The sequence below is a fragment of the Atractosteus spatula genome, chromosome 3 (genome assembly GCF_055471065.1).
Source record: "Atractosteus spatula isolate fAtrSpa1 chromosome 3, fAtrSpa1.hap1, whole genome shotgun sequence".
In the NCBI taxonomy this organism is placed as follows: Eukaryota; Metazoa; Chordata; class Actinopteri; order Semionotiformes; family Lepisosteidae; genus Atractosteus; species Atractosteus spatula.
The window spans coordinates 10,909,690-10,936,981 of record NC_142708.1 but is presented as its reverse complement, the minus strand read 5'-3'; positions in this window follow the sequence as shown (position 1 = coordinate 10,936,981).

Here is a 27,292-nt window from a genome sequence, read left to right as displayed (position 1 = left end):
CTGAAAATGTACAGTATTTGTTCCCCTGTATTATGCTGTTTAATTATTAGATGAATAGGCTTGCATCTTCAACTAACTTATTGATCTGAATTCTGTATTTATCTGAGCTACTGAAAATAATTGTAATATGTAATAAATAGTGGTGATGATTCGGTGTTGTTGAGAGGGTATCTTTCGATGAAAAATTTAATGCACACTATTTGTTTATTACCAGCTTTAGAAGTCCTGGATGAATAAGTACTATGGTCCGACATTACTTTAGTAAAAACATAAAAAATATGAAGTTTAAAATGTCTGCTTTTCTGGCAAAGCATCTGTTAGAGTTAGTAAACAGCATTATTCATTTTCCTTTACTAATTTCCCATCTTTGTGTATGAACTTATATATAGTTCCATGAGTTTTTTCTCTTTTCATCTGTTATTTCTTTCAATAAGATTAACCAAAGAACAACTTGAAAGGAGTTATGCTATATATGGACTAGATAATAATCCAATATTTTAGGGCAAATACCTTCTTTCTCTTTTTACAGTCATTTCCCTAATGTCCATAAGATTGAAAGGTGAAAGCTGTTCATTAGAACGCGTGAAGATAAGAAAAGCCACCCATTTGGGAAATTGAAGCCAAAAAAGGGTCAACAGCTGCTTGTTTTTCCCCCCTTTTTTCCCTGGCATTTGTAAATGACTGAAGGATTTCCTTAGGGATCTATGCAGAAAATGTCATACTCACTTGTGAGGGGAGCTGGAATGATGGTCAGCGAATAATGTACTGTCATGAAAAAGAAAAACATGAGAACAAATCTAAAATAGCAACATAAATATTAACCACTGCCTGGACAACAAACTGAATAATACATTCTTTATCAAAGTAACATAAATGGTACAATACATTGCAAATTTCTGGCTCAGTGTCATTCATTGCTATTAGTCACTTAATTAACTATATGACCGAAAGAAAAGAGATATTTTTGCACCACTGGAGTCCATCTACAGTATTATATTCAGGTTCCTCCACGTCTCCTTTTTTACTAGCAGATTTTTGCTTTACTTTTTACAACTAGTGTAGAGTCTGTGCAGTCCAGATTTACTGTAGATGGATTCTCTAGGGGAGGTGACAGGGATAGTCATGCATCTAATAGTTATTCTCATTTTGCAGTGATCCACAAAGGGTTTTTTCAAAGCTTATTCCCTGGCTCTTTCTCCTACCTGTTTTTTAAACAATGTCTGAAAGGTCTTGATTTATTGTGCAGCTCACTTGAATGGTAATGAAACTCTTGGAATTGATTTTACTTCAACACCTAACGCATGAAAGTTTTCTAAAGACTTTGCACAAGTAGCTTGTTACAATATAATTACATAACCAGTTGCATTTTTTTTAAATAGGTTGCATGTGTAGATGATTCACACGGGATTACAAATAAATGATCAAACAACACAGTCACATAAAACTAAAGTTTTATTTCAGTTTTAAACATGGAGATAGTTTATTGTAGTTTAGAAATAGTTTAGCAGTTTTACAGTTAAACTTTTTTTTTAGTTTTCTAATTTCCAATTAAAATTATGCTCTACAGTATGTTTCCAGGACAGGTTCTAGATTGCCTCAAAAATGCTGCTTTCTGGATAATTTCCAATTATTTCAATAAATGCTACTACAGTACCTCTTGAATCCTTAGATCAAAGAACATTGAGAATAAACTAACTGAGAATGAATCAAATGTTATGCTTATACTGCACATTTCAATCCAAAGCATTCTCAAGACACTTTATATAAATTATAGATATTAAAAATAAGAAAACTTAAGAGAAGACAACAATAATTAAAGAGAAAAACATGTATAAATGTAAAATTAAAGAAATATGTTAAGAATTGAAGACCATTGAAAAAACAAACAAGTTTAAGGAAAGATTTAGAGTAAAAACTTCAACCGAGGGTGTGTTTTTAATATGGTCAAGAAGATTATTCCAAAGAAGAGGGGATACCGCTGAAAAGGCACAGTTCCCTAACTTATGAGGTGAATATCTTGGGATATTAATGAACCCAGAACCAGTGGAACAAAGTGAGAGAGCGAGAGAGCTAGGATGTGTAGGGATAATAACTCTTGAAGTTTCTGTCACGATCGTCATCCTTCCTCTAGAGGGCGCGCCGCCCCTTTTGTAGTTTTGTTTCATTATCACGTTCACCTGCCCCTGGTTCCGTCTATTATTTAAACTCCAGAAGCTCAGGGCTCTGTTTTGGAAGACAGACGCCCAGAGGCCCATCTAGCATCAAGTCGCCCTATGTCCGCGGCTTAAAGGCATAGTCTTCCGATCGGCGTCCTGACCTAGCTGAGTCCGGGGCTCGGAGAGCCTGGCCTCGTCATTCCACTTTTAACTTTCTAATCCCAGATCCTGTTCTTGTTTTTTCTATTGTCTCGTCTTGGATGGATCACCCGGTTTAGGATTTTGGAATGCGCCTGGATTTCCCCCTTGGACTGTTTTGGACTTGTTTGCCTGCACTCCCCCCTTGCACCTGATCACTGTCAGCACCACCCCCTGTTCACCATCCCTTCTATTCCTCTCCATGTTTTCCCTGTAGCCCTTCTCCAGTCAGTTCTAGATTATACCGTCTGCATAGGGTCCTAAATATGCACTTCACGGGAGTCAGGACCGGCTCCCGTGACAGTTTCGAAGGAGACAAACTGAAGTTGCTGAAGTAAGTTCTTGAATGATCCAGCTAGCGAAGCATTGCAGTAATCTACAGTTGAAAAGATAAAAGGTGGAGATACTGTATACCTGCATAAATATTCCATTTGATTTCAACATTTGGAAACCTCTAACTTTCCTTAGGATAAGCTCTTCATTTCCTGTTTTTCAGAAGCTGATGAAAATAAACCTGCCAGGATGTCAGCGCAGAAAGGATCTTTGATACTGACAGATCTCTCCTGGGTTCACAAAACTCCACTGAATATTTACAATTCTTAATAAAACACCCATCATGTCTGTTGCTAAGCTTGTAGTACCCAGATCAGAACCCACATTTATTTCTTCTTATGAACTAGACAGGCTAAAATGAAGAACTGCTTATCTTACTTTACCAGGATGCAAGAATGTGGTATCATGTTATTTCAAATTGTTATTGATGGGGGATGGCTTTTTTTCCCTTGAAATTGAATTTGCCCTCTCGGTTACCTCTGGGGACAGTGAAATGGATCACTGTATGCTTTTGGCTGAAGAAGTGAAATATACTATTGGATATTGGCAGGACTAAATGCATAGAAATGATAGACTGCTTTGTTTGTGCATTTCATCAACAATTGTCCCCCTGTGGTTCTTTCACTCTGTGACATTACAAAGTCTTTCCGCCAGAACACAGGAGGAACCCAAGAACCCATATCCAGTAATAACTGATCTATACGCATTGTTATGAATAAAAGATTCCTGTTGACTCTGGAGGACCCAGATATTGTTTAAATGCCACATAGATGCATTAAACAGGGAAAACCACTTCCCTTTGGAGCGGTAGAACTCTACATTGAAACATCTGATGTGCATTATTAAAGATGTTTGTAATGCATAACAACATACAACCTTTTACAACCATACAATTTATCTGACTCTGACATTTCAAAGGAGAGGGGAAAATTAGAATTTAATTTTGCAAAGTCTTGGAATATTTTAGATATGTTTAAATACACAGTTTTGCTGTACTCCTGTTATCAGTGCAATTATAGAAAGAGTAGCAGTAGTACCATAGGTGGCAACATGTACAATTACGTACAGTTACATACATAACCTTTCCAACCTTAAACATCTACCCAGATCAAACTGTTCCTTGATATTCAGAATCCAGAATCCAGAATTTGATTTTCAGTAATAATTGTAGAAATATCTAATGTAATCATGGAATTCTGTAAGTGCTGATTGTGTTTGCAGCAAAACATAAATATGAAACATTAAGAATTGAAGACAAAAAGCAAAAACACGTTTTGAGGAAAGATTTAGAGTAAAAACATTGGCAGAGGGTGTTTATTTAATGTTAATGAAAGAACCATACTCTTAATGCCCAAAACGTAATCTGAGATTAAACCAGATCTTTTGCTGTCTTAGAAACCTAAACAGAATTGTATTTTATAATGCTTAGATACCTGCTACAGGTTTAGACCTCCTTTTCATACTACACGGTGTACAGACAGTGTACAGTATATTTACCTAAGGATGGTTTGAAAAAGTTTGCTGCAGTGCTCAACTGAAATAAGTTTGTGATGTGTCTGTGCCTGATGTTATCATGCTGAGAGTGGATGATACTTGCCATTGTGTGGCTGCTACAATCATGTACAGTATAGCATGCACATTGCTGCTGTTTCAGGAGGATGGGAACAGCTCTTTGATCTGATGCTTGACACTATCTCTGCTGTTTCTGCCAAGCTCACTCTACTTTCAAAAATTTGAGACTGTACCTCTCACTGAGCCAACATTCACAAACGGTATTTTAAAAAAAACTAATTTTGGGATTCCTACAGTGCATGCAAATGTTAGCTTTAACATTTCCTATGCTTTCACAGATTTATACTTTCCAAAGACTGGGCAAAAAGTGGGCAAAGACTTGTTCGCCACTTTACACCTGCAAATTCTCAATAGTCATGTCACATCTGCTACTGACCAATTGAACGCACAGAATCCCAATAGCCATTAGAGGGGTGAAAATTGACACAGTGGCTGATTTCTTGGCCTTCACTATCAAATTTGTACCTGTTATCAAATGGCCATCTTAAGCTTAGGAGCTAATCTTACTCACCAATACCCTGACAACATAGAATGGTTGTATTCCTTTCTAGAGCCATGACTGAAACTGAACAAAAGTAAGTGACACTGGAAAATGAAGCCCTGGTATGCATATGGATTGCTGAGAAGTAAAGGATGTATCTCTACAAGCAAAGGTTAATTTTGCACTGAGACTGCAGTATATTAATTAACTACTCTCTAAAAAACACATCAGAAGAACAGACGCACATTGCCAGGTAATCAGCTCAATTCCTATCATACACACAAACCTGGCTCACAATATGTAACAGCTGAATGTCTCATTTTCCATTACCTGCTTTGAATGAACAATTTGATGACATGGGCGTCATTTCACTCACTGACATTCTTCTGCCTGCAGTCGTACTCAAAGAATTCAAGGACCCTTGTGTTGCCTGTTTAATGCAGGCACAAATGCACAAGTTACTTTCCCTGTGATGGCCACATCCAGACTCTTTTGCCTTACTTCCAAGGGCAACACTTCCTCTTTTGGAAATCCGTGGCTCCTACCGTCTAGTCTTTTCAAATAAGCTGCAAGCCATGTTCATACGCCACATGTTTGACACCCATCCAGGAATTGTGAGAACTCAGCTCAAACTGTTAGACTTGTAATGTTAGCCTAGAATGAAAGCAAGCATCACATCAGTACAATCATTCTGGCTCATTTTGCATGAGTCAAAATATATCACTGGTACAGGCCAAAGACTTCGTAATGTAATAAAATGACAGTTCATAGTTAACTTACTATAGTAGAATAGCTCAAATTAATTAATGTAAAGGGTACATGTTGTAACTAAAAATTCCATATTATTGTTGCAATGCGTGAGATTTCCAGGTGCCTATGTTATGTTGTACATTACTGTGATTAAGAAGTCACTTAAGGAATTGTGTTGCACACAGAGGAAGTGATGATGGAAAGGAAAAAGTAGCATGATATACAGTATGCTGTACTGATGTCAATAAACCCATCTAAATAAAAATGTACTTAATTTGTGAACACCCACCTCCTTTTTTGGCCACAACACCACCAGATATCTAAAAAAAGTACAACTTAAAAAAGTCCTCACACTCACAATAAAAATGTAAATAACATACAGTACATGAAAGACCCTGCTATACTGCCATCTTGTCCAGGGTGAATCCCACCTTGTGCCTGTTGCTTCCTGGGATAGGCTCTGCCACCCTGTACTGGATAAATCAGTTAGAAAATGGATGAATGGATATATGTAAGTATGCAATTTACAATATTAGTATTTATTTAATTATTCTATTACTTACAATATTAAGAAAATCATAAAATGGTATATTCTGTAACCTGTATATTCTGTATATTATTGTATATATTAATATATAAACAAAGTACTGCTTATAAAATTAGGTCAAATAACAAAATTGAACAGATTGCCAATTTACACTTTTTGAAAAGTAAAGATCATTTCACTCAAAGTCTATGGATACCTTGCACAGACATGCAAAAATGCACTAAAACTGCAATTTTCTAGGTTGCAATGTACTTTATACAGTATGACTTTATATGATTAACATAGAATAAGTGGGACTGAATCAGAACCACACTTTTTGTTTCATGGCTTTAGTCTAACACCCAGAGACTCTCAACATCATTTGGGCTGTGATCAGCAGAAGAGCAAAGTAGTTGTTGACTGTGCTTTCTGTTGTGAAGCAGTAGCCTACAGACTACAAATACAAAGTTGTTTCTATAATGCCAGCTAAGAGATAAAACTGAGAACAGTATTTCTATTTATGTATTAAACAGAATAACCCTAAACAGAATACAGTATCTATTTATGTGCCGCAATACATGAATAGATATTCTTATCTCCTCTCAGCATTTGCTTATTTGGTCTAATGAAATACAACTAAATGCTCATCCCACCCTCTGGTGGTGAACAGTGTGCAGTGGTTGCAGGGAAGGAGGACCGATATGGACCACTGTCCTATGCTAGCAATGTGATGCTGTGCTAATCGCTTTATTAAAGTGTACACCTCAGTCGTCAGCATTCTTCAGAAATGTTAACGCCACAAATCAAGCCTTCGAAAAAAGAAATAACAGCCTAGAGACAAGACAGTTCAAGCTGGTTAGAACAGTTAAGAGTGAATGTGCAGAAATGCGAGGACATCGTTTTATGTTTTTTCACAAAGAAATCAAATGTAGACTCTTCTGTGCACTGTATAGAGACAAGTTAATCACAATGGGGAAACAGGGAGTTTTGTCTACCTCAGCCAGTATTACAGTATCGTTCTTCACTAGTTGCATGTTTCATCCATAGTTTGAGTTACATTAATTACTTTCACCATTAAGGATTTACAGGGCTTATAACGCTTTTTAAAACAATGATGCATTGCCTAATTTCTACACTTCCTTTTGTAAATAATGAGCTATGATTACACAGAGGCACATAAATTATTATACTTGGGTTAAACAGTGCAGTATCCTGACTAGAACATGTAATAATTACCATTGAGACCTCAGGAAACTCAAGGCTGCTTTGTCTCATTGTTTTGGATACCTCTCGTATACAGCATACACAGTTTATGCATTTTGTATCTTCTGCAATGAAGCACAAAACTTGAAGTCTTCATTCATCTCCTTATTTATTTAAAATATGTATTAGATGGGTGTTTTACTGGAATGACAGATAACACAGCAATTTAGAGATAATCAGTCCATTAAAGTAGGTTACACCATGATTGAGGGATTTTTGAAACAGGGACAAAGTAATGAGTTAGTTAATTTTTTTATGCACCAAGATACCACATTCCCTGCGTTTATCAACAAAAATAAGCATGGCTCAGTCACTTTGCAGTGCAAAGACCATTGCATATGAGACCAGGTTAACAGCTTTTTCCAGAGGTTAATTAGAAACACTTAAAGCAACAAAATTGTATCAAATCCAGCAATTCAAGCTACTGTGTATATATATTAATATATTTTATACAAAACCATTTAACATTATCCTAAATATACAAAATTACTCTTCTACAAGTGGTCTATCAGTAATCCATTGGAAACGTTTTAAATTAACTTGAGGATCACTAAAAAAGACCAGAAAATGAACTCTTTTTGCAAAAATAAAACCACTGATGACATTTAGCTAGCTTCTTAGCTGGAGAAGGGATTTTGCACTACTTTGAACTGTCATGCTTAAATATTAATCATAAGGATCATCAATAACAAAGGGAAAAATACATGTGTTGTGCTGTTAAATTATTAAATTCATAAGCAATTCAAACCGATTAGTGTTGTGAACCCTGACTCATAAGTGTTTATTTTAATAGCCTTAATCATAATGAAAGTTATATAATGATTCACTACAAATATCACTCATGTTCCAAAAAATAAACGTGAGTCTTAAGCTTGTCTAAGAGCTGAGTAGAACTGTTACAATGACTTTTTAAATTTGAAACAATGCTCATTGCTTTTTTGTAATCGAAGAATAATGTTTCAAGATTCTGCTTCCATCTCTTCCCTCTACCACTAAATAAAAGACAACGCTTATTGAAAGAAGTGTAATAAAGTGAAAGAAAAAATAAAATGCAAGAGAGAACTTTGGAGCAGAGTCCATTTTATTCTAGAAATACTTTTATGATTATTTATTTTCATGATATTATGATTAGGTGTCATAATTATTACTAATAAGTGTAGTCCCCATATCCAGTAACTAATGCTTTCTGTTCTCATAACATCTACAGTATATTGCAAAGCACAATATTTTCCCTTTCAAGCATTTGAATTATGTGGATTAATTTAGTGCATTAATACAAATGTATGGGAATCTCTTTATGATAATTTTTTTATGATAATAGAACAATTTGAAATACATTGTATTTACAGTAATATTATCCTATAATAATCAAAGTTGGGTCCTTAGTTCTGCAGGATTTGTAGTCTTCAGGATTTGTAGTCTTCATTTAAAAGCTAATACTTGTCTTTCAAAAGAATTGGGTATTGCAACTGTGTATTCTCCAATGCAATAACGTAGGTTAATGTCCTGGATCTGATCTGACAAAAAACACCCTTTCAAATTATTAATACAATTTAGTAAACTGTATTAATAGATTGCAAATAAGCAATTTCCTATATTTTCTATGCATTTTAATGTTAGCTATGTTGTTTATCCTACCACTTATTGTACTGATTTGTGTAGCACTTTTCCAGTTCTCTACTTGATCTGTGGTGTATCAGGGCTCCAGTCCATTAAGGCTGCCTGATGTCATCTAGGCTGGTGCTGTATGTCACTGGTGCATGGCATTGGGTCCCAAAAATGAATCTTTACATTAGCAGATTATCTGCATTCAGGACCAATGTATTTCGCATGCTGAGTTCTCACAGACAGGTTGACGTGCTACAGTATGTAAAATTCCATCATGTGAGCGATTCTTTGACAGCACTCAATCGTGAAAAGGCTCACGGTTTCTCTCTGTTTCTTTTTTTTTAGACTAAGTCCACAACCTTTGCTTCCGTTTCCCTTCTTTTCTACGTAATACAAAATAGTATATCCCCTGCTTTATAAGGGAATGTGTTTCCATAAGGGAATGTAGAACGTAGGAGGTTGGCTAGGGAATGTGAAAAAAAGATATAGAAACCTTTGCAAAATTAATCTTATGAATGAAAATCTAACATATGATCCAGGCATCATTGCTGGAAATGCCACTGGGAATTGAACTTAAAAGGATTGGATGTACAGTGAAATGACTGTGGTTTGGTTATGTTTTTATCTCAGACATAGATAACATGTTGTTTTTAAGATGGGTTTTGTTCATTACTTCATTACTGCTGCAATACCAAAATTACCAACTAAGTGGCATTAATTACTGTACATTCTCACCCCAGTCAACAAAAGATCAATCCCGAGTAGCACAAACTCAGCCCCACTATATACACATAAAACACTAGAGCACTAGATTCATACATATCCATAATAACTCAGAGTATGGACTTTCAGATCTGTCCAGGGGTCTGACGTTCAATATACTATACACACTTCCTTGCTTGCAGGCTCTGTGCATACATACAGTACATGATTTAGCTGGTATTCACTATAGACGTATAGATTTTATGTGTCCACACCATGTAGGACTTTTCTTTGAGAAATTTAATGCTGGGGCATTGATCAATTCTTAGTTAATGCAGTCCTTGTTTGGATTAATTCCCCAGATCATACAGGAACTCATCTCTTAGCACGGTGTTTTCTGCTTTTCCAGGGTTGGACATCCTTGCAAATTGGCTATGCAATCTCTGTGGATCTAAATAAATAAAAAAAAAAGATCTAATAAAAAGCAACTACGTCATAATATACTATATCTAGTTGTGAACAATATTTGTAGAACTCAAGAGATACTGAATTTCCTGCCAGTTGCCCTGTTGAAAACATGCTTAAAAAATGTTATTTTCTCAGTGAATAGAGCAGTACTTCTGGAATGAAAGAACAAGCTATTGATTTCAAACTGTCAAATTAATGGAGCCTAGGTGCTGACTGTAGAAGCCCCAAGGACTTGGAAGGTAATAATCATTTTATGCATAACTCAAAGTTATGGATGAGTTACCCACAACATTGTACAATTCACTTCACTTCCTAAGACCCAAAGTTTTCAGCAGACTGATGCAGGCGAACCTGAAAACCATATCTTTTAGTTGTTGAACAAACGAATATGATTTTAAAGCCATTTTTGTATTACCTGCTGTTATTTGTTAATAAGAAAAAATCGTATTAACAAATTGTTTCTGCATATTTGTAGTTTGTACTTGTAGCTTTCTGGGAATAAGGTGTTTAAAACTGTTGTCCAAAAGACAACAGTTTTACATTATGGAGTTAAACCTCAGCATGGAGTATGTGGTCGATCATGTGTCTTTGAATAGATAAAGAAAGTTTACTTTAGGGATGGAAATTGTGGGATGGTGTTGGTTGAATTTCTTTTTGTCTTGTGTCAGTCTCTCTTTCCAAACCATGATACAGAATATGTAAACAGAATGTAATCGTGTGGGTAAATTCAAGACAGAATTTAATTTCTTCATTCTTTTCTTCAGCTATCTCTTTCTTTTTACATTTCACCTGTTATTATCCAAATGACTGCATGTTAATTACTTTAGAACTGTTTTAAATTTTATGAAAACACAAACTCCTTTAAATGCTATGTGCAATTAGTTTATACTTCTCACAATTCATTGCTATGAGCTAAAAATAATATCAATCAAAAACTGCTACAAAATGGGTCTGTAAATCAAGGGAAGTGTAAACTCTGCCTCACGCATGAGGCCTATCATTGATAAGTTTGATAATTTAAGACTGACTTTTCAATAATGAGGATTTTGTGTTTATTGTGTTGTTATTTGTTTTAATTTATTTAATTACATCCTTTATTTAACCAGAAAGGTCAATTGTAAACACATTCTCATTGAAAATGATGACCGCGACAAAGACATCTACACCAGTGCAGTACAAAAAAACAAAGTAAAGAAAGAAACGATCAATAGAATGTAAATAAGAGGACAGAGTGTTAACAAGTGCATATATCAATCAGGAATGTTTTCACCTTGCAACTGAAATCACCTTTGGATGCCAAGGTTTCAAATTACTCTGCAAATTCCAGTCATTAGCAGCAGCACGAAACTGCCCAAAAATGGTAATTGCTCACAGAACATAATAAAGATATTACATCCTAAATTCTAATTTGGCCCAAGGAAATTCAACTAATTATGCAGATGAGTTTTCTCAGTTTATGTTTTGCAACATAACTTACTCACTTGTGAAGCATTCGTTCTTTATGCAAAGAATGACTATCAATCAACAGATAAGATCACAATAATGAGGGTGAGAAGGGATACAGTGATAAATCTCATCGTAGAAACGAATAAGGCATTAAGATTCCAAGAAACACTTTAGAGGTCATTCATGAACACTATCTTCATAACTAGAAGATAGTAGATATGCAATATGTAGTATGTAATATGTAATATGTAGAAAGTACAGACGTTAGAACTGTATTTAGAAGAATGTGCAAACAGGCTTTGTTTTTGAATACATTTAAGTTTAGATCTTGTTGTGCAAAGACAAGTCACAGAAAGTCTGCTGGATCATGTCAAGATTAAATTGCAAATGGGTCATTACTGATGGTACAGTGGGTCTATTGAGTATAAAATAGAGTTTACATGAGTTCATCAAAACACAACTAGGTGAAAAAAGTACTTGTTCTTCAGATTTAGTTTATTACATATTTCTGACATATTCTTAATAGGAAGAAGGTTAATTTGTTATGAAAAGTTAACATTATATGCTGAACTTGTGAAACCTGTATTTAATGGGAGGTAATTAATCTCCTCTAATAACTCTCTTTATTGAAGAGAATTACCTGTTTGCCCACTCTAAGTGAGCTACAGTATACTACTGTACGTAGTTTTACTTACAAAATGAAAAGACAATTTCATAAACATTAAATCTACATTTAAAACCTCAATATTTTACATTGAAGAGTCATTTGTATGTTATGTACTATAAATGAGATTAGACTTATCCAAATAAATTGTGTATCATTATGTTTGTTATGGAATATACAGTATTTGTAGTCACTAATATAGAAAGTATGACTCAGGACTAAATGCCCCTTATGAAATACTGCATTAAAGCAATGTGATAGTTAGGCCTATATAGAATAAGTGTTAACTGTAAATGTTAGCAACAATAAGAATTGTTGGTGTCATCATTTACTGTATATAATTACACACCACATTAATTTGCACTTCTATTCTAATTGTCTTCAACCTCGGAACCAAAATAATTTGTGAAGGTTTTTTTTAGATCAATGCACTATATTATTGTATGGTTATATACTTGCAATCACATACCCTAAGTACACTGATACCAGACAAATAAAAAAAATCTAAATGTGGCTACAGTATACCTACTGTACTGTATATGAAAGTGCTTTGCTTTACATTAACTTCCTGATTTGAAACTCTTGATCAGGGAAGTAGGGTCTTTCTATTTTTGGAAAACTGAAGCAAATGAGGGAATATTATTAGCAAGATTTCAAGTCCTTGTTCTGAAGAAGCAGAGTATGAGAGTCAGTTGACACAGTTGCAGGTTTACTGTCATGTGTCAATTTACATAAACAGTACCTGCAACAAAGTGTTAACTGGTACGCAGTTGCGCAATAGAATTTCACTAAAGAGATTTTGAACAGTAGCTACAATGCTGTAATTTGATAATCTAGGACCGTGAATACAGAACAATCAAATCAATTAGAGTACACCAGTACAGTAGTGAGACAGTCATCTTGGTTCATAAATGAACCCTATTGTACTATATTTTAATTCATGTTCCCCAGGATAATTTACTATCAAAAATGCAGCCAGCAGGTACAGTAAAAAAGAAAAATAATAGCTCAGGAGTCAAATCACCTTCCTCTTCCAATTCTTGACAACAATAACAATATGCAAATTCCACTACAGCTATTTTATGCATTTTATGTTTTCTTGCAAACGATTATTTTGCACAAACACTTTAACTTACATGTAAATGGGTCATCACTAGATTGGCACAGTGGCTAGCCTTATTGCCTCATAGTGCTGAGGTCCTGGGTTCAGTTCCTGGGGTGCCATCTGTGTGGAATTTGTGTTTTCCCTGTGTTTGGGTGGGTTTCCTCTCACAGTCCAAAGGCATACTGTACTGTTAGGTTAACTGGCCTCTGGGAAAATTGGCCCTGGTGTGAGTGTGTGTGTTTGTGTCTGCATGTGCACTGCCTTAAGCCCATTTTTCTGGCTCCCCGTGGATAAAGCAGTTAGAAAAAGGATGGATGAATGGATAGTTAAACCCTGTTGTTTTCCAATGAATGGGGAGGCCAGCTCCTTTCCACTTCACAAGAGGGTGCTGTGGAAACATGGCCGGAGGCCATCTGGTTTCTGTTACCAAGGCTTGAAGATTGGCCCTGACTCTGAATGTGATTTGGTCTATACTGTAAATGCAGGTGAGACTAGCTGCAGGTAACAGACACAAGCATACAGTACTTACACGTACTTTTTCTTGTCCCTTTGTTTTCTTTTCCTGGCTGGCTGCTGCTATGGACAACACACATATTGTAACATGCACTGTTTCTTAATTATTATTGGGCCTGAAAGACTTTTTAAGAAAAATCTTAAATTAAATCTTAATTTATATGTCATGCATTATAGCTGAAGAGCTACAGGACACACAGCTTGCCTTTGTCTCTGATTTGCTCTGGCATTTCCTGAGACTGAAAGCAACATTTTCAAAAAAGTCTGTACTGTAGCAGAAAACTCCAGTGTTTACAGAGCCATTGTTCAGAAAACACACATACTGTACATGTCTTTTTGTCTTTAACGTGACTTCCAATTGACTTCAATTCTATTTTATTTACTATCCTCTACTCCGTCAAAATGAATTTGCATTGTGTAGATGCCCCTCATTGTCTGATGTTACAATCTTTATAGGGACATTTTCATAAAATGCTCTAATTAACACAGCATTTCTTTGCTTATTTGCCTTTTTATATGCACTGTTTGAGATTTGACCATTAACAATCAGTTTTCACAGAATTCAAAAACAAAATCAAATCAAAAACATGCATATTTGAAGAAAGGTCATCCACCATTCAAGGCAACAATCATAGTTTTTCTGTATGAACCTCATTTGTTAATTGTTAACAGCAATGCCCAAGGTTTTGATTTTTTCAAAGAACATCCTTACGCACTGATTTTTGTCAGCTTCACAAATTTTATGTCCTGCAACTTTGTATGCAGTTATGACCACAAGATCAACTCTTCTTTTATGTTTCACTTCATAAAGCAGAAGTCAACATGAAAATGTACTCTATGGAATGAAGATATTTGTGCATACAACTATAGATTAAACAAAATCCCAACCTTTTAACTGCATGAAATATTTCAGAGCCTTAGTGTTTCAGTGTGATGAATCAGATTTAGATTTAATTAGTTTGTTCAAGCCATGATAATTATAATACCAAGCTTCTGAAACACGGATTACAAGTACGATGGAATTAAGACATAGCTATGAAGATATGCCATTAATAATCAAAGAATAATTAGAGATATAGACAGAATAAACTGACTACCTAATTAACACTTGGAAAAGTAGTAAGGAAAAACGAAAATGGAAAAATGCTATACATTCAATGAATAATAAGCAGTGATTAGAATTCCTTGAATTTATATAGCACATTAAATCCCAAAGACTTCAAGATATCGGATAGCACAGTGTCCCTGGGCACCCGAGAAGAGCCTTAATTTGGAAATACTGTTCCAGGGAGAGGAGTGCCACCTACTGGTCCACCAGATTCAGAAAAAGGTCTATCATGCCAGAATTGATTAGGACTACTCTTGTTTATCTTCTGAAATCTAAAGACAAGAATACCGTACATGGTGGTAATGCTACCGTCAGTCTCTCTCTCATCCTAGCGTTAATCCCGCATCAGCAGGGTCATGGTTTGAACCAAATCTTTGAGCTGACGTTGCCATTAAATGCGACCAAGAATACTCCAACCAGCGCATCGCTCCGCCTGCCCTTGGAGTGGGGGGGAGAACAAAGTAATGTAGCCAATACATAGAGGGGGATTATTAGGAGGCATACGAAATTTGGCCAGGACACCAGGGTTACACCCCTACTCTTTTCAAGAAGAACCCTGGGATTTTTAATGACCACAGAGAATCAGGACCTCAGTTTTACATCTCATCCGAAAGACAGCACTTGTTTACAGTATAGTGTCCCCGTCACTATACTGGGGCATTAGATCCCACATGGACTGCAGGGTGAGCACCCCCTGCTGGCCTCACTAACACCTTTTCCAGCAGCAACCTTAGTTTTTCCCAGGAGGTCTCCCATCCAGGTACTGACCAGGCTCACACCTGCTTAGCTTCAGTGGGCTGCCAATTGTAAGTTGCAGGGTGACATGGCTGCTGGTTGTAATGCTACCCTCAGTGAATTGGATTGCTGAAGTTTTCTGAATAACTTGCATGATCAGAATCATCAATTGTGATTTGCCACCAGTTTTTTTTTAAAGACAAGAGTGGCATGTTTAATGTTTTACATTTGGGGCCCACTTTTTGTTTACACAACTCTGTGCAACTTCCTGTAATATCTTGCTAGCTCTAGAAGTGCAAGAAAACAAGAAATAGACATCTCAAATTGACTTGAAAAAATTGCTAATCTTCTGAACTACACTGTGGTAATATAGGAATAGTGATATTATCTCTTGCTTCAGATCCATAAATATAGTGTACAGTGCACATTCTCCGTCTACATCATCTGATCAATCTACTGTGAAAATGAGTCTGTGTTACAGATTGGCTTTTAGTGTAGATCTGTCCAGTCTTTATCTGTGATTTAATTATGTTGAGGTAAGTATTCACATAATTTAAAACATTGCTATCTGAAATGAAAATCTTATGATTGCAATATTAGTTCTTGAATTTCTGTTTTCTTTTAAGTCATTTTGGCAATGCTCAATTAGGGTAGAGAAATGAATCCAAAAGAACTGCATTCATGCCATTAAACCTTGGTATGCTCATTCAGTGAATGAGATTTAAACCTTACTGTAAATGTCTTGGAGGCATTAATATGTGTTATTTTTTAATCATGAATATTCCCTTTTATACAGAAACCATACACATTTAAAAACATTAAAATATCTTCTACTTTACTTTCACCATGTACTGCATGTTCTTTAAGATCTGTGTCTCACTTATCCCCAAACCCTTTAGATAGGAGGGAAAGATGTATTGAGGCCACTCCTTAAAAAGTCAGGATATACAGTACCAGCACGTTTCCTCATAGGAGAGTAACCCCAGGGAGAAAATTCGCCAATCAAACGAAGAGTGTGTTTTGAAAATTGTAGGAAACTGAGCACTCTTTGAAATCATATAAACTTCAAGTAGACTACAGCCCCTGGCCCAAATCAAAACCTCCATACCACTGTGCTGCCAGAAGCTAACATAACACTACAATAAGTATAGTAGTTTATAACCTCTACTTTATCCCTAGGATTCAATTTCTCACTTACTGGATTTTATGTGTCACAGAACCTGCATGATTCTGATTTGAAGTTTTTACATAAGCTTTTATTCACTTTGCTAAGCAATATATAGTGTGAGAGAGGAAATGACATAAGGAGGTGTGGCAGGGAAGTGCTGTCTTTCATTTTCTAATACTAATTCTAATTAATTCTAATTTTCTAATAATGCAAGAGCATACTGTACATTAATTTCTTCTTACCCTCCTTCAGAATTGACTGTACGTGACACATACTGTATATAGGACGGACTTATAAGAACACATTCAAGTCATAGTGTTAAGATTATTCTACAGACCTCCACATCCAGATATTATTTTTATTCAGTTTTACATAATGTAATCAGGGGCATATACATAAATGAAAAAGTTGTGATGGGGGAATTTAATTTTCCACTCAGAACCTAAATTCCCTAAAAGGTACTGGATTTATTGAGGAAAACTGCTCTATAAGACCATGAGCATTAATCAAATGATCATAAAAACATGAAGGGGAACTCTCTCTTAATAGACTGTCCTCATTATTTATGGTATTATGAGTGATCCACAACGTTCTCTGAGCAATGAAGCAGACCGGACTCAGGAGCTCAGAACTACATAATTAAAACCCAACTATATTCCACACCAGGCCACCCCATGTTTAGACAATATTATTTACACCTGCACCACAGCCACTCTGCAATACTGACAAGACAAAGAAACAACACCTGATGCAAGACCACAAACATAAAATATTTAACAGAGACAAATATCAATACATATCTTACAATATTTACAGTCTGACATTTTAATCCTGAATTTATGCATACTTTTCTGTGGGATCTGCAATTAAGCATTTTTTACATGCGTGTACAGTATGTAAATGTGGATCTGATATAATGTTCTGTAATCACAGAGTCCCACAGGTCTTCGTACCAGATATTGTGGCAAGCCAACTCTATTAAAGATATACTTTGCAATGGTACAGATAAAATCCCTAACCCAGCCGTACAAATCCAGTAAGGTGGCCAGTGAAGGAATGAGACGGAGCTTAAGAGAAATACAATGAGATATGATAGATGGATTCTATGTGAAGCACCGAGCAGTTTCATCCCAAGAGTGAGCATATCAAAGAAAGCAGTGGCACAAATGGTTTAATAAGCACTTAAATAAATCAACAGAAAGAAAACATTTTCACAGTTTCACTCAGGGATTCACCGAGGGAGAAATCAGCAACATGCCTCAGGCTGAGTAAAGACAAAGTCCTATATTAAATAATATTAGCATAGAAGAAGCAGATGCGTTACAGGTACTAGAAGCACTTAAGCTTTCCAGGGCCTTAAGGTATGAAACCTGCTTCTTGCTTGAAGAAACAAGAAATGTTATTCATAGACTATCATCATCAAACAGTCACTCAAGACAGGTAATACCCACATAACAGAATGACAAAACTGACTCGAGTACAGTGCCTTGCAAAAGCATTCATACCCTTGCAGTTTTGACTTTACTACATACACTTTTTACATACACTTCTTACAAGCTACTGTATATACTGTACACATGTGCAAATACACACCTCAATCAGCACAAAAAGGAAAGATATAGACAGATAATGAAAAAGAAAAAGATAAATAGAAATGCCATGATTATATTCAACCCCTTTGCTGTCAAAATTAATTTAGAAACACAAAATGGCTCACCCTCAAAACTAAGCAGCTAGACAAGGAGAAAACTGCTGCAGGATGCAACTGTGAGACCAAAGTGAACTTTAAAACAGTAACACAGTTCAATGACTGAGATGGGAAGAAAGGCTCATTGTTCAAACACTATCCCAATCATTTCACAAAGGAAGCTGGTATGGGACAAAAGCATTTAAAAAATTTGAATTTGAAAAAAGTTTTTGATCTAAATGCAGTGCATCACATAAACACAATATACTGTAGTACTGTACATCACTCAGTGAACACCATCCCTCATGTCAAGCATGGTGGTGGCAGCATCATGTTATAGTTTAATGCTTCTCATCAGCAGGGACTGTGAAGTTTGTCAAAACTTGTGGGAACATAGATGGGGAAAACATTAGGGAAAAACTTGCTTCTGACCTAAAACTGGGACAAAATTGCACTTTTTTGCAGCTCGATGAAACGCCAGATAGTAGGAATTGACACAAGGTTGGCCAGAGGATTCAAAACTGTAGGAAACCTAGAAAAAAAATGAAAATGTTTTTCAGGACAATAAACATCGTAACAGACACAGACTTCTGGCACCAGGTGAGCATCTTGTAGATGAACAGAAAACACATATATTTCAAATTAGATACGGGGCAATGATTACTACACTGTATTCTAGAAAAAAAGAAAATATATTGCAGAAAACTCTTAGTAGTCCAAACAATACACCTCTGCAGGTATATGGACAGTTTGAATCCAGTGTATGGAAAAGCAAAAGAAATGTCACCCAGGAAGAAAAGATCAATGGAAATGGAATGTCAGGTATATGTTGACTTCATTTTACAGCACATCCTTGCATTAACTCAAAGCTTGAAACCAGCTCAAGGAGATAAAAAAGGCACACTTGAACTGTAAGTACAGTAGCTGAAGAAATACAGAAACCAGGCAAATGACCTGGATTGGAGCGCAAGCATATGTCATCCCATAACAGCCAGAGCAGTCAGACATACGCACAGCAGATTTGCTGATGAATGTAAACAGAATTATAATTATGGAACACTTCAGACAAGAAGTGCTGACAAGACTGGCAAGACTCAATGGAGGGTAACAGGGACTAAACAAACTAAACAAATGCTTAGAAAGGTAAGAAGATGTCTGTGGTGGTCAGGCAAGAGAGCTTTGATCGAATAGAAAGATGTGAGACCAGAATTCACAAGTCACAAGTCAGACCTCCATTTAATGACTATGGAACTGCTGTTTAGGCATTGGGAATGGTTTGTAACTGATACTTTCACTGCAGAAACAGGAAATACCTTGCAGTAGAGGATTACTACTCCAGATTCAGATTGGAAACATTAGCTTGGATTTAGTTTATGTTGCCAAAGCATACACTACTTCAAGAATATTGTTCCTACAAAATACTGGAAGAGAACTTAAGAGTTTATTGTTTATTAGGAATTGTGTCTATTATTTTTGTGTTTCTTGTTTCTTCTGTGATCATTTTATGATGTACAGACACAGGTAAGAATTCCGATGTATCAACATCTAACACAATAACACACTTTTTTTGTTTTGCAGAGGTCCAGTTAGTTACATTTCAAGTCACACACCTAAATAAGTGAAGTTCTGAACTCAGAAAGTGGTACAAGGTTGGTAAATTTAATGGGAACATTGGTGTGAAAAGGGAAATTAATAGCCTGCAATTAATAATCAAGTAGAACAAAAAACAGAAAATGCAGATATCCCCTAGGGCCAGTGTTAGGACCTACTGTACTATGTCTTTTTATTTTAGAATTAACCCTTTATGAAGGACCTCATTAACCTACATACATCATGTCATTATAGCAAAAGCATGAAAAAATATAGTACATCTTAAATGAAGCATGAAAATCTTCTTGGAAACTCCCATTTTGTCTGTTTTTATTGCAATGTGTGTGACTTTTATTTTGAAAATTGAATGAGTTCTGGAAGACTATTTCTTCCTTAAAGGCTATGCAAAGCTGACAGTAAAGGTCTAAATAATTACAGACTAAAGATTTATTCCTTATTCACTTGGTTTATAAACTCCCATCAGACTGGATGAATATTTTTTTAAAAAAATGTCTAAACAGACATTCAGTGATTCAGTGATGTCTTTATTTTTGTAAGTGACATTGATGAGCTGCCAATTGTATCCTTGTTGAATCTCTACATTGAAACTACATGTTCATTTGTTTCCTGAAATTACCTTAATAATGATTGAAAGGTGAGACTGCAGGAATGACAAGCTTCTCCTAAAACTCTTAATTCCACTGAATGTGCTGTGGTCTCATTGCGTAGGATTTACATTAATATCCAAGGTTTTCCATTCTCTTCAGGAAATATAACATCTCCAATCAAAGCTGGAGTAAAGCTCCATATTAATCTTACCAGTGCTAGCACTTATCCCTCAACAGACATGAAAAAATAATTAATCAGATTTAGAAAGACATCCTGGAATTAATGTTTGAAGCCTACAAAATCCTTGAAGATATTTTTTTCTGATTTGTTAGTTTTTGTTCCTGTCTGTGGCTCCATTAATGTGATAGAAGAGAAAGAGTCTCTCTAATGAAATTCAACTACTCTCTTTAATGCGTTCAACTAATTACAGGCCTTGTAAAAATCACAACTGTAAATTTGTAATTAGTAATTGACATTAATATACAAACATACAGTGCCTATAGACTGCTTGGTACTTATCCATCTTTTATCAGAAAACCACTTGTCCTAGTGTGGGTTAGAGCACTGAGAGAAAGCCCACACAAACACGTAAAGAACATACAGAGAGTTTTGCTTTTGACCTATTATTAAACATTGTTAAATAAGACAGTTTACGTCTATATTACCCTTTGTATTATCCTGCGATGTGCATCCATTCAACAACATGCCAACACATACTTTAAAAGTAATCCATGTATTAAAATAATCATATTACTCTTCAATTTTTACATTGAAACATATAATGTCTGTTGCAGAATTTGAAGACATGCCTTCCAATCCATGTTCACAGTAAAAATGGGAATGATTGGAGTTGGATGATTAAGATGAGTATAACAGTAACAGTTAATAATTCAAACTGTCATTTAGACAAAAAAAAGAAACATTAAAATCATAACTGGCTATTCAAGGTTAATTACCATGTGGAAACATGTTATTCACCATTATTACCAGAAACATTTTTACTCCAATTATCCTTTTGTTTTCACACCCATTTGCTGATTTTTGCATGTTAAAAAATAAAACACTATTATTGATGTAGATCAATAACTGTGCGTGTTTTTTTTCCCCCAGAGTTTACTAACAGATTGTTGTAACGAACAGTTCTTTCCTGACCCTATGCGGACGACACAATCCAGAATCGTGAGGAAACACTGGGAAAAAGTCATGCAGGAATACGGGGATAAAAACAGGGGGGCGTGTCCAAAGTGCAATGGCGCACGGGGGAGGTGTGGCCGAGGCAAACAATCCAAAGTAATCCAGAAGGGGAATCCAAAAAACACAAGAATAAGCCCATAACCAGGTGATCCATCCAACAAGGAGTTAAAACACGAACCGGGTCGGAACCGGCGGACAGGGAACGGGACCAGGTGCTTCCAGGTCCCGGACTCACACGGTGCGGAAACCAGATGCAGAGCCCGGATGAATGTCAGCGCCTGGCTTTTAAGGTGGGCTGGGAACAGGGGTCAGGTGCACAGAATTAAATCCAAACTGAAAGAGCCGGAGCGCCCTTAAGGAGGAGGGACTACAATCGTGACAATTGTAAGGTCTGATTTATGTACATGTTTGGTATAACAACAATTACCCTTTTATACAAGGGTATGCTTCACAGAATACATAAAGATCTCAGGAGCAGAAGAGTTATAGCTGCTAAAGCAATCACTTCAAAATAAAAGGCAATAATTGTAGCAGTCCATCATTATCAACCATCGTTCTATCATTTCAATACCAGCTCTTTGTATTAAAATGCCACCATGATACATAATAAAAAGGCTATCTAAGAAAAAGTACATTCAGGTAGTTGCAAGTTTACTTGTAATTATGCCTGCATTCAGAATTTAAGACTTCAGTTCACAGGCATTGAAATAAATGCAGAGAATAATGCACATAGTTTCTACTCAGTATTCAGCAGGGCTTTCAGCACTGGTGAATGGACCTTTGACCTTAGCCTGCTCTAGATTCCAGCAAAAATTGGATCTGGATCTTACAGCTTACTTCTCAGTCCATAATAATTCAACATTTAAGTCTTCTCACAAACCCTGTTCAGTTTCTTCATTTGTACTGTAGGTTCCACAAAAATGGCTAGCATAGGCTAATGCAAGTCAGGATTAAGTTGTCAACCTACAACAATGAGACTGTGCTTGGTAATCCCTTCAAGGTCTTTAGCCGCATCTAGTCAATTACAAAGTGTTCCGATTAATTAACACTAAATGTAGAGGACATAAATGGGAGATAAAAAGACTTACAATAGGGGACACTATAATCTGTTGACTCATATGTCAGCAAACAGAGCCACTTTTAGATTCCTTTTGATTGTGAAAAAAGTGTCATACTTAAATAAAATAATTTATACATATTTGGAATCTGGTAATGTATGGTAACTCCCTAAACAGAATATGAGCTGCAATTTGCTGCAAAGCATAATGTTCATGTTCAGTTCTTAAAAATATCTGTAATAGGAAATTAATTGCTTTTCCTGAAACAATAAAGACTATAATCAGTCAGTTGTTTATCATCAATGTGTTTCTTTTAAATAAATTTGTGCAGTGGTGGACTCTGACCTCTTAATTTTATTGATAGCAATATTATCTAATTGTATAAAATGTGCACAATACTGGTGCGTGACACTCATGCCCTTTTTTACTATTATTAATTTATTTGACTGACACTTTTAGGCAAAATAACTTATATTTGCATCAGTTTATAGGGTTGGATATTTAACAGTAGCAATTTGGATAAAGTACCTTACTCAAGACTACAGCAGCAGTATCTCTGTGAGATCTGAGAACAAAACCTTTCAAACACAAGCCCCGAACCCTAGATACTGCTCCACACTGATGTTCCTTGAGCTGATAGAATTCTTTTTATTTTCTAGTAAAAAAAATAATTTGTTCTATCCTATCCTCGCTAATTAATCTATCCCATTTTTTGAAGCAGAATCACAATGTCAGACTTCTTCAGGGAATTAAATTGTAGTATTGTTCAGTAAATTAGTAATACTAATACTAAGATAATACTAAGATATTATGCAACAAACATCTTTATATTTTTTACTACCTTAAGGTTAGAAAGTATAAAATAAGAATTTTTTTTTAGCCTGGGTGCAAAATCATACTAAAGTATTAAAAATAAAACAAATGCTATTGGTTCAACTTCTTTTTTTGCTTTTATGTTTCAGTACATGCTTTTTCATTAACACTTTATAGCCAGATGCTTAAAAGTTTCTAAACGCTTCCAAAATGTTCATGAAAAAATAAAGATATCAATAAAATGTTAGAAAAACATAAGTGCAGACTTGTTTTAGTGAACTTTTTGTGCTCAGAAAGCTTCCTCATTTGATACTGTACATGTTACTACAAATAAAAGGGGGCAGATCATCAACTATTGAATAGTCTGTGTCTCAGTTTATGTACAGAAATATATAAAATGAATTTCAATCTTCCTGTAAAAATCATCCCACAGGCCTTTTGCATGCAACACGTGAGCACTAAGAGTTCAATCTTTAAAAATATTTTGGTTAAAACTGTTGTGCAACACATCCTAGCTGAATTAGAGCCTAAGTAAAAATTCAGAGGAGGCTATTTGACCTATCTGGCACATTTGACTGCTATTAACTACCGGATCAAACAGCCATGGCCAGCTTCTTGTTGAAAGAATCCCAGGAAATCTTCTTTGGCAATACGACTCAAAATGTGTTTCATATCCCCACAAACCTTCATTTAATGCCATTCCTCCTGTTTTGAACCCTAAATGAACACCCCACTTGTGTCCATGGGTATGTTTTGAACTGTTGGTCCTGAAAAGATCTTCTGGGCTGAATATATCTTTGCTTTTCACTATCAATATTAATGTGTTCTCAAACAAGCAGCACATGTTCTAATCAGGTGTGGCTGTGAGTCCAATCTGGGTTATGAACCAGAAGGTTTTGGACTCATTTGTTTGTAATATTTCTTACATGCCAAAACAATGTTATCATCTAGTCTGATCAGAGAAGCTAAGCAAAGCTGGTCCTCAACATTACTGAGATAGAAGACCACTAAGGGAATCCAGGTTGCTGCTGTATGAAGTGTTGGTGGACAAGTGGCAGAATTTTGTCTGAACTACAATTTCCAAACCATTGCCCCAGTATGGTGGCAGGGGACACTATGTTGTAGGGCGTGCTATTCCTTAGGTGAAATATTAAATCGAGGTCCTGACTGCTTGTTCTTAAAGATTTCCTTGCACTGTTAAAAAATGTAAGAGTGCTACCTGTCATGCCCTGCACTCTCCCTCGCAAACGCCTTTACTGTACATTCCCAAACCCACTGTTTCATGATCTCATTCCTAACTGAACCCATCACATTCTCACAGGCACCAGATTCCACAGATTCTCACTCCTGAAACAATTATCCAACCATGTCCCTCTCCCTTCACTATTTAAAGTTCCCTCATGCACCAAACCATGCTCATTATTGAGAAGCCTCCTTTAGTGTTCTCTAGTGTGCGTTTTTGTCTAGTTGGATTTCCTGTTTTTAACTTAACTTAACTTTTCCCTTTTCGATCTCGTCTCTTGGATTTTGCCTTTTGGATTGTCCTCTCGGTTTGTCTCAGCTCTTTCTGGTTAACTGATCTCTAGCTTCTCCTATCGACCTTCCTTCTGGATTACAATTTTGGATTGTTTGTCTTCACATCCCGCAGAATTCACAGCTACACACAGGATTCTCTGAAAACTACCTGCTGATTCCTTGATACTACCTACACTTATCCCGGCTAAATCACTCTGAGCTTGAATATGACTTACCAAAAGTTGCCCCTACAACTGGTGGAGCAGTTTCTCCCTTCTCCTCCTGAGCTGTTGTGTAATGGGACTGCTGGTAAATAATGGCTGCTGCATGTCACTGTAGTAGGTGCTGCACTTACTGTAAGTAGTGAATACAGTGGAACCCTCTGTTGAATGTAAACCGTTTGGATCCGGTGGGATAATAAGCATTATATAAAAGCAATCAATAATTTAATTAGTAATAATTTTGCTGCAGGATCTTAACAGGTATTCAACAGCTTGGCTGGGCAGTTTGTTCCAGACTCTCACACCCTATTATGTAGACAAGTGCCTCAGTATTCTATGTTCTAAATTTCCATTTATATTCCAGTGTCCTTGTTGCTTGGGTGATTTCATCAATACCTTTCAAAATTTTGAAGGAAATACTTCACAAATTGCTTTATTAAAGATTAAAGGTATTCTGTTGCCTTAACCTCCTGGTCCAAAATTTCTTTGAGACTATAAATTATTCTGGTTGAGCTATTTGAGATCTTTAACAGGGATCTATACCTTACCTGTAGTCAAACACTATATAATGTTTGAATTGAAGTCTTGGCAGGACATTTAACTTTACTTACCTAAATTTAATTTTCTATGGTCCTTGAATAAAGTCCTTGAATGGAGTTCAGGTCCTGTTATATCTTGTCTGCTGCTTACAGAGTGTTAGCCACTTATACCAGTTTTAGTATCAGGTGCAAATTTAACTAGTTCATTTGAAATACCACAATCTAAATCATTGATACAGTATGAATCAGGAAAAGCAGTAGTTTTTTTTAGTTTTGTTATTTAAAACACGTTATCATTAATATTTTGTTTTACTCTCATAAAATAACTAAAAAAGTATTTTTGCTTTCCTTTTGTTGATAAGAAAATCATTGTATTACTGTATATCATATTTTTTAAAATGCAATAGTTCTGGCCTAATGAGCTGATGTGATTCGAATATGGAAATTACTTTAATTATTAATTAATTAATTAATTATCTTATGCTCATCAAAGTAAAATATAGTCTTTGGGGTAAATGATCATTGAAACAACAATGGAAAGGAGAAACATTCAAGACTTTATTAGTGAACTTGTAACTAGACACTTAATCCTACTACAGAGGCAATTTGTTAACTGAAACAGTCTGTCAGGTTGTAAACTTCCAAAGAACACCTACTATGTGTGATTTTGAAGAAAGGTCTAAACTGCCAAGGGTTTCTTCTTTTCTTTATTTATACAGTATATTTAATTTTAATTAGACCCCCAAAGAATAGATAGAAAAGGTTAATTAAAATATCAACTTGAAAAGCTTGTACAATGAACTCTGAGTTGTTGAAAAGCCCATTGAGACTCATGATGCAAACTAAACAGAAAATCACAGACTCACATTGTATTAATCTCTCAAAAGCACAATGCCCTTTTTTCATCTTAGCTAGATGCACATAACAGACATCCTGTAGTTATATTAAACATACTGTAAATGATGTGCAAGCTTTTATATCAGGTTTATAAAAAAGAAAGATTAAAAAAACATAATGGAAGGAGAATTTGATATTAATAACAGCAGTTTTTGTACAGCTCTAGTCATACCAAAGCACTTCAACTGTAGGAAGGGACCTACAGTATTTCAGCCATCACTGAAGTGCAGCGCATACCTGTTTTTCCTTAGAAGTCTTCAATTTCACTATAGCACAAGCAAATTAAAATAATTGTCTGGCAGTGGTGCAACATAATCAGTTTTTGCAGAACATTTCACTGACATTATATTGCAGATATATCCCATAGAATCAT